The following is an 8,980-nucleotide window of genomic DNA, read 5'->3' as shown; positions in this document are numbered from 1 at the left end:
ATCAGGACTCATTTGCAATGCACCGTGGGCTGAGCTGACATTAGATGACCTTTCTGAACCGGCCCTCTACAACCCACGAGCATTTCCCAAGATGTCAAATGCAGATTAAGAAAAATCCCGGAGAAAACAAGAAACAAAACTCACTACCACTTCTCAGTGCTTGCTAACCTAAATAAGATGACACAGTGGACAATTTTGGTGGTTGCTTCATGCAGATCAGCGTGAGCAGAGGCACTGAACTTGTTGTCACGAATCCAGAGGTTGAGACCAGAATATTCGAACAAACCACCATCAGTTGTTGACAGGGTGGGGAAGTGAGGTTTGGCTTACAAACTCATTTAAAAAGAAGCCTTACCCCCAGTGTACTAACACTAGGTACTTTTCTCCTGTGTTTGCTATTTAGACTTTGACGGACTTTAGAAAAAGACAGCAGAAGAGCATTTCCCCAAGAGACATGAGAAGGGGAGCAGTGGCTCCAGGATACTTCACAGTTTTAACCTGGAGGTCCTGATCAGTTTCTGCGCTTCACCTATCCTTTTTCATTCTTTCCAATTTTCCTCCTTTCTTTTTCCTGCTTATCTTCCCCACCCACTTCTTTAATATCCAGGACTCAGTCCCCTGGATTCTGCTCCTCGCTCTGCCCTCATTCTGCACATAGTATTTCCTCAGTCCTTCTAGTCTAACTCCTAACCACTGCCCTTCACTTTTCTCTTCGGAGAAGGCAGACAATTATTTTTAATCTGATGAGTCCTCGAGTTTTCAAACCAGTTGTCGAAAGCCCTGTGAAAAGAACAAGACTTGGTGTTGGTCCAGCCTTCCACAGATGATCATGAAACCAGACCTCAAAAGGACTCAAAGAAAATCACACCATTCCTTAAAGGACGGCTGCCTAATTTTCCTCTGGCCTGTCTGATCTTTTTCAGGTTTATGGGTGTGGGGATTGGACCCTGATTCCTAACTCACTGCATTCTGCTACCTTCCCTGGCCCCATTATTAAGAACTAAAATATGCTTTACTAAAGCAGAGCTGGCATATAACAGGCCGGGAAAAGAGAGGGTGAGAGAGAGAAAAAGAGAGAGAGAAGGAAGGAAGGAAGGAAGGAAGGAAGGAAGGAAGGAAGGAAGGAAGGACGGACGGCAGGCTACCTTCCCTATAGAAAGAATAGAATGTCTTCATTCATATATCATGCAAGTTTGTTATTAACCAACCAGTGTACCATCATTAAAAGAACTTTCTAGAAGAAAGCAAGGGGGAATAAAAGAAAGACTATGAATTCTTTGCCTCCAAATTAATGAAACAAATAAACAAATATAAATAATAAAGTAGAATAAGATCAAGGTACCATTCCAGAGGAAAGAGAGGGGAAATAAATCCATCTCTTTGAATCAAACCGTGTAGGAAAACAATCCCGTTGGAAACAAACAAGCTTAGAACAGAAAGTGATCACTTGGGAAACAGGACCAGAGAAAAGAGCAGAAACCAGCGAAGCTTACAGAGTAATGAAACTGAGGTGTAGGGTTCACATTCCCCTAATCAATACTTAACACCTCAGATTAATGAGGCCCTGGCAAAGGAGTCCGACTTTTCCATATCACCAACCCCCAATTAGGAAGGATGTGAATATCAATCAAAACAAGATAACAATGTAAAGGAATCAAGTTTCACCTGCTTCTCTGGATCAAATGAAGGTAGTTTGTGGCAGGAGCTGAGGCCTGCACACCCTTTTCCTCAGTAAGAAAACAAAAAAGGCACGAATAAGAGTTCATGTGTGAAAAGTTCCTGTCCACAATCACAAACCACTAGAAATAAGACTTTCTACCAGAACAGGCATCTAGAGGTAGCATAAAAACAAACAAGTATGAGAAAACCTTATCTCCAATTCAATCTGCAACTAAATAAACGATATAAATAGAGTGCTTTTAACAGCAGATTGCAAACTTTCCCCCCTAATGCATAGCGTTTAAGGAATCATTGCTTTTCTGGCAACCATTCTAATCTGATTAGATATCTTTTACCTTACTTGTATCTGGACTTATCCTAATTACAGGTATAAACAAATACAAATCAATCCACTTTACAGCCATAAATAAACCATGTAAGACTTATTCTGAATTTTTAATAATTTTGGTTCTGGAATATACATCTGGTTGATAGAATTTGCAGCAAATTATATGTAGAGAGGAGGAAAGTACTTTATCTCCATCAAATAATAGAAGCACATCCATTTGTTATTTTTTAAATGGTGACAGCAAAATCAATTCTAAGGGGCAAAGGAAAATGAGATTCTGAATTTCTCACCATAGCTTCTAGTTCCCCTTGACACACTAATTAGTCTCCCACCCTCTTTTCTTATGCCTTACAGGATGTTTGTCTGGGGGAAAAATGAAACTGGCAAAACACAAGAGTAGCAGTGACTAATGAAAAAGACAAGAGAGAAGTGACAATTCTTTTGAATGGAGCCATTAGCTACATGCTGTTTTCAGGGCCCCAGGTCTCAATATTCTAGCATTTTCAATTGTTTACAGAAATTTCTATTTCTACAGGAACTATAGACTCTACATACCTCCATCCTTGATGGTTTGGTATTTGTACAATTAAGGATGTATTGCCTCTCAAGACTATTATTGCTCTTCTCTGCCACTCAAGAGAAGAGACATAAGGGATACTGCCTTCTTACCACCATCGTCTTGTGGCGTTTGGAAGAAAATCTTTTAAAAATTTGAATATCAATATAAATGACTGCAAAATTCCCTGATAGCTTTAAAAAACAGTTGTCTGCACAGTTTGTGGTCAAAATTTGATACTTTAAAAATAACATAAGGTATGATTTTAAAATAAGGGAGACTATTGGAACACTTATCTGTTTAGTGAATCCTTGACACGGCACAGAATTATAATGGGATTTTGCTAGAAATTATCCAACCCAGGAAAGCATGTAACTGAATCCAATGTCGTCGAGAACTGGTAAAGAACTAAACGTAAGAAATGTCTCCATTATCATACTGTTTCAGGCACATTTCTACCCGACCGTAATTCTTTATTCAAATGCTCTGTTATATTCCTGAGGAAAAATAAAGCAGACTTGAAAGGAAAACAAAGAAACAAACAAGGAAATGTCTTTCAGCAATTTATGTTTATCTTTAGCTACATCTTCCAAAATTGACTAAAGAATTAATCTTTTTATTTTTCACTACCATGAGGTCTGGAGTTATTTATGCCTGTTAGAATTCTGAAAAGTTATAAGTGGAATCAGCATTAGCTAAGATATGATTTCAAAATTTAGGGGGAAAGCATCAAATTGACATTTAGGGCCTAAGGTCAAGGGGAAAAAATCCTGTTTCCTGTGGAAACAAGTGTGGATGTGGCCTCCATACACTTTAAACTTCTTTGTATCCAAGGGTTAATTCTGACTTGAGGTTAATTTTCTACACACAGACACACACACACACACTCACACACAACCATTGAACTTCAAACATAAAGCACCAAACTTTACTAAGTGAAAGTAACTTCCTGGCAGCAGTCCCTTACTCATTGTTAAATTCAAGGATGGTTCCTACTCATGGACAAGGTGAGATGAACTTTAGAATCCAATTCATTTCCTCAGGGGACACCTGCCTAGGGATAGTTCTGTCCACTTCATGGGCTTCTCCTGGGCCCTCCCCTCCATGGCTTGTCCCCTTCTAACATCTGGGTAATTCAGTGATTCTAGGGCAGGCAGAGGAAACACCATGCATAGACCTGAATTTCTACAAAAACCTCAAGAGCTGAGTAGCTCATTATGCAGCTCGCCTTGGCAGCTTCTGATATTAACAGCCACTTCATCTCTCTCTTCACCTCTGTTTTCTGTCTATAATTTGAGAAGCATTCTTTCCCTACTAGGTTTACTATGAGAAACGATAAATACTTATAAAATAAAATTCTGTCATATCTTAAAAATTGGTAATTAAAATTAACACCAGTAATAGATATCCTTTCAGCAGTGTAGCAAAGGCAGCTAAGCATCAGAGCCCTTCATTGTCCAGAGAAAAGGCCTGTAAAAATGTCCTTCCAGTGCCCACATGGACTAATTACTACGAATGCATGGATTTTATCCTGATAAGCAGAGTAGAACAGCTATTTGTAGTAATCAGGGGCTTTGGTGCTTAGTTTACATTGCTTCCCAAGAACAAAGAAATTTGGGATTCTTCTCACCAACAAAATCAATCCACAAGTGCTACCTTTTTGGTTTCTGTAACACCCAGGTTTTTAAAAATGGCAGCAGTAGAAAATCCAGTACCAAAATATTTTGATCTAGTTTTATTCTCTTTTATGCAGTCCTTTCCTCTTTTGAGCCTTGATTAGCTTTTAACTCCTGGTTTGTCTTTCTTTATCAGGAAAAGAGATGAACAAACTAGAACAAAAATTGCTACTAAACAATATATTGAATTGAACAACTAGGACAGGTTTCAAAGGCAACTGTATTTTAAATATCCAATTTGCACTTATTAATATTAGTTCAGAATATTTCAGGTCAAAGCCACAGAATTCATCCAAAGTGCTTCAAGAAAGAGAAAAAAGGAAGATTGTTCCCAAGCCAGGTTGTCCAGAAGTTCATCATGTTATCACGCACTTCTGCATTATTTTTCTCCAATTTTCTCTTTGGTTCCCTGCAGATGGCACCTCTGGCTATAGCAGTTGTTGAAGAAAAAATTATTCTGACACTTGTCAAAAGAGTAAGGCAGACTCTATTTAGGGCTATTGTGATAGGCGTAGGGACTACTCCAATGGGGTTTTGCAGTAGGGGAGACAGATTGGGCTCAATTCTGAATACAACAAGGAAAAGTGGAGATTTATAGCCAAGGAACGGGAGAGGGAGGGTCAGTGGATGAAAAATTTTTTATATGGTGAAACATATGGTGTGAATAAGAGTACAAAAACTTAAATGCATAGTTTAAAGAATAGTAATAAAATGAAGGCACGTGAACTCAGCACTAAGATTAATAGAATATGATCAATAACTTTGAAGCTTCTGTATGGTGATCCTCACCTTAACCCTCCCCCTTAGGTGATCACTCTTAAATATTATTTATCAGTCATTATTTTTCTTCATGATTCTACCATCCCAAACAATGTATTGCTTAATTTATTTCTATATTTGAACTCTATATAAATGAAATTACATTGTATGTGGTCCTTTCTGACCAGTCTCATTTGCTCCAACTATGTTTTTGAGATTCATCCACATTGATATGCATAGTTTTAATTAATTTATTTTTACTGCTATACAACATTGTACTGTATGGAGGGAAAAACCAACACTATTTAACCATTATCCAGTGAATATAGGTTTGAATTGTTTCCAGGTTTTTGCTATTACACACAATGCTGCTGTAAAGATTTCATACATAGCTCCATATGCTCAAGAATTTCTCTAAGGTATGTATCTAGGAGTAGAGTGATTAGATCCTGGGATTTGTACATATTCACATTTATTAGGTAATGCCTCACTGGTTTCCTAAATTTATACCACCTGCAGTGGGTGAGAATTCTAACTGCTCTGTGCCCTCTCCATAAATGTGGAATTATCTAATTTTTATTTTTGCCTAGTCTGACGGTAGTGAAATTTTGTCCCATTATGGTTTTATTTCAATTTCTCCTATTAATGAGGTTGAATATCATTTTGTATGTTTATGGGCTGTTGGTGTTTCCTCTTAAGTGAAATACTTGTTTGTTTTAGTTTCTTACTGTTGCTGTAAAAAATTACCACAAATGTAACACCTTAAAACAACACAAATTTATCTTAGAATTTTTCGAGGTCAGAAGTTTGAATGAGACTTATGGGACTGAAATCAAGGTGTCAGTAGGGTCTGTGTTCCTTTTGAAGGCTCCAGGGAAGTATCTATTTCTTTGCATTTTTCAGCTTCTGGATTAGACATATAAAATATGGAATTCTTACATCTTATCATAAAAATTTTATTTTTATGTACTGTACTGAACTTTTCATTTTTTGTATTACTATCTCTAATAATATGTTTGCTTTGAAGATTAATATAGTTCTACCACATTACTATGGTTAGTATTTGCTTACTACCTCTTTTTTAAACTTATACTGTCAAACTTTCTGGGTTCTAATGTTTTAGATAAATATATTTTAAATACATGCTGTTGGGTATTTTTTATAGCCACTTGACATTCTTTGTCATTTTAACCGAGAATTTAGGCCATTTATATTTATTGTAATTACTATAGGTTTGTTTGGATGTGCTGTGCTGTGTGTTATTATTTTAGTAGTTATCCTAGCTATTTTTTAAAATAAAGTTTCTATTTTGGAATAATTTTAGATTTACAAAGAAATTGCAGAAATAATAAAGTTCCCATATGGCCCTCACTCAATTTCTCCTATTGCTAGCATTTTACATTAACCACAGTATTTTTATCAAAACTAAGAAACCAACTTTGGTGCGTTACTATTACATAAACTCCAGATTTTATTTAGATTTTACTAATACCATTTTTTGTTATTGTTCCAATATCCGATTCAGGTTACCACACTGCATTTAGACTCCAGCTCTTTTATCAAGCATGCTTAACAAAGTTTAAATTTATCAATATGCGTATCCACCTCTCAAATTATCCAAACAAATTTGAATATTTTAACTGTCATCACCCTTATTTCAACTTATATGTTATCACAGTCCGGTATTTTAGTTCTGGCCTTCATTATGCCCCAAAATTAAACATTATTATTATCATTACTATTATATACATTTTATGTTGGTTTAGACTGACTTACATATTTGCCAATATATTTATTTACCTTTCATACATTCATGCTAAACACTCTACCTAGAAAATTTTCCTTCTTCCTGAAGGCATCCTTTAGAATTTCCTCCAGTGGGGGTCTTTTGGTGATAAATTCGTCAGTCTTTGTTTGGCTCTAAAATGTCTTTACTTCATCCTCATTAATAAAAGATAGCTTTCCTGGGAATAAACAACAAAATGGCAGTGATTTTTTTCTTAGCATGTTGAAGATATCATTCTGCTGTCTTCTGGCTTTCATTGCTGATTCTGGGAAGTTAGAAATAGAGAAATTTCTGTTCCTCTGTAGGAAGTCTCTTGTTTTCTCTGTCTTCCTTAAAAATATCTTTTTCTTTCATATTCAGCTATTTCATGATGATGTGTCTATGTGTAGATTTTTTTACCTATTTGTAATTCATTTTGTTCCCTACATCTGTGGATTGGTTCCTTTCAACAATGCAACAATTCTGATACATTCTCATTCACTATCTCTTAGATGTCGCCTGTTCCATTTCATTTCTATTACTTACCTCTAGAATTATATATAAGATATATAAGATACATATGTCTTATCACTCTTATCTTCCACAAGCATAGGAGTTAATCTGCCTTTCGTGATTTTCTTCACCTTGTCTTTTTGGACCTGTATCCTAGATTTCTTCGAGTCTATCTTTCAGTACACTAAGTTTCTCTTCAGCTATGTCTAATCTGCTTAATCCATCCATAGGATTTTAAGTTTATTTTGCACATTTTTAATTTCTAGAAGTTTTATTTTATTTTTTCTCCAATTTGTTGTTATTTTTTAAATCTTGTCTGCTCCAATTTTCAAGCTTATTTTGAATTTATTTAGACATAGTAGTCCACAGTTATTTTACCTTCAATTTATGATAATACCAGAAGTCCTTGTAGGTCTGTTCTAGTGTCTCTTATCTCATCTATTCTCATGGGATCTTGTGTGCTTTGTGACTTTTGACTGTAGACTGCTAACTTTCCTTAGAATTGTTTCTGTGAGACTACTTTGAGGCCTGGGTTAAAGTTTTCCAGAGGTATATTTATATTTGCATTTGTCACTAGCTTGGGGTCACTTCCAAACATAGACCACTTTAGATCTGCTGCTTGTGGTTTTTCAGACCACACAGATAGAATAAATCAAGACCACACATCTTCATGGGGCTGAATTGAGTTACACATTCTCAGATGAGATTATTTTTCCTCCACCACATGTCAAAGTAAAGATAGTTAAATTTCTTTATTTTCCCCTTCTTCCCAATGATGTTTCTTTCTTACTCATCCTTATACTAACCATGTAAAGAATGTAATTCTCTGGAGTTTCAGCTTTACTTGTAAGTCTCCTGTTAGGTTCTCCACTTTGTGTGGTTTTGAAGCCTTATATCCATCCCCTTTGCTTATTCAACCTTCAGAAGGAAAGCTCAAGGCCTGAGTGCAGATAATTCCAGAGTGAAAGCCAGTATCTACACTGCTTGCCTTCCAGCATTCCAGTTTAACTTTTGTTTTGCTTCTGCATATTCCTTCCTTTTTATCAGTGTGTTTAAAAAGATTTTCAAAATGTGCTCACTTCAGCAGCAACATATACTTAAAAATTGGAATGACACAGAGAAGATTAGCATGGCCCCTATACAAGAATGACATGCAAATTCGTGAAGCATTCAATATTTTTTTTAAAAAGATTTTCAAAATATATTTTATCCAGAATTTTACTTGTTTCAATCAGAAGAGTCATTCAAGTTATCTTATTTACCATATTGACGGAAACAAAAATCCCTGGGAATAAAAAGGCTTTAGATTTATTTTTAGATTCTGTTTTTGCTTCATAGGAAAGTTCCACAAGCTGTGTTATGCAATTTGGAATAATATAATTCATGAATACCCTACTCTGTTCTTTGTGTGTATTGGATAATGTGTATAAACTGATGCTTGATAAACAATAGCACACAAACAAAGCAAAATACAGTCAACTTATCTATAACTTATCTAGAAGTCCACTGTCTGGCTTAGACAATTGGGGGAAACTGTGTCTCTGTTTCTTCATCAATCATAGTGTAAGACCAGGACTAAAATTGACTCTACACGTATCTTTGGTTTATCAACCACAAATCATGTACAAATTGCTACAGCACTGACTGGCACAGAATGATCTGGAATGGAACAATGGACAGAAATAGAAAGTCAGGTAATGTTG

At 35.9% G+C, this 8,980-nt stretch overlaps 1 non-coding gene across 1 annotated transcript; it reads left to right on the top strand.

Moving 5' to 3' along the window:
* The first annotated feature begins 8,348 nt into the window (after nucleotides 1-8,348).
* On the top strand, nucleotides 8,349-8,458 carry LOC131399802 (U6 spliceosomal RNA). Its single transcript, XR_009217229.1, has one exon. It is a non-coding gene; the product is annotated as a U6 spliceosomal RNA (small nuclear RNA).
* Nucleotides 8,459-8,980: the final 522 nt, after the last annotated feature.

The sequence above is a fragment of the Diceros bicornis genome, chromosome 39 (assembly GCF_020826845.1).
Source record: "Diceros bicornis minor isolate mBicDic1 chromosome 39, mDicBic1.mat.cur, whole genome shotgun sequence".
Lineage (NCBI taxonomy): Eukaryota > Metazoa > Chordata > Mammalia > Perissodactyla > Rhinocerotidae > Diceros > Diceros bicornis.
Note: the sequence above shows the minus strand (reverse complement) of the source record. Positions and strands in the feature narration are given on the sequence as shown.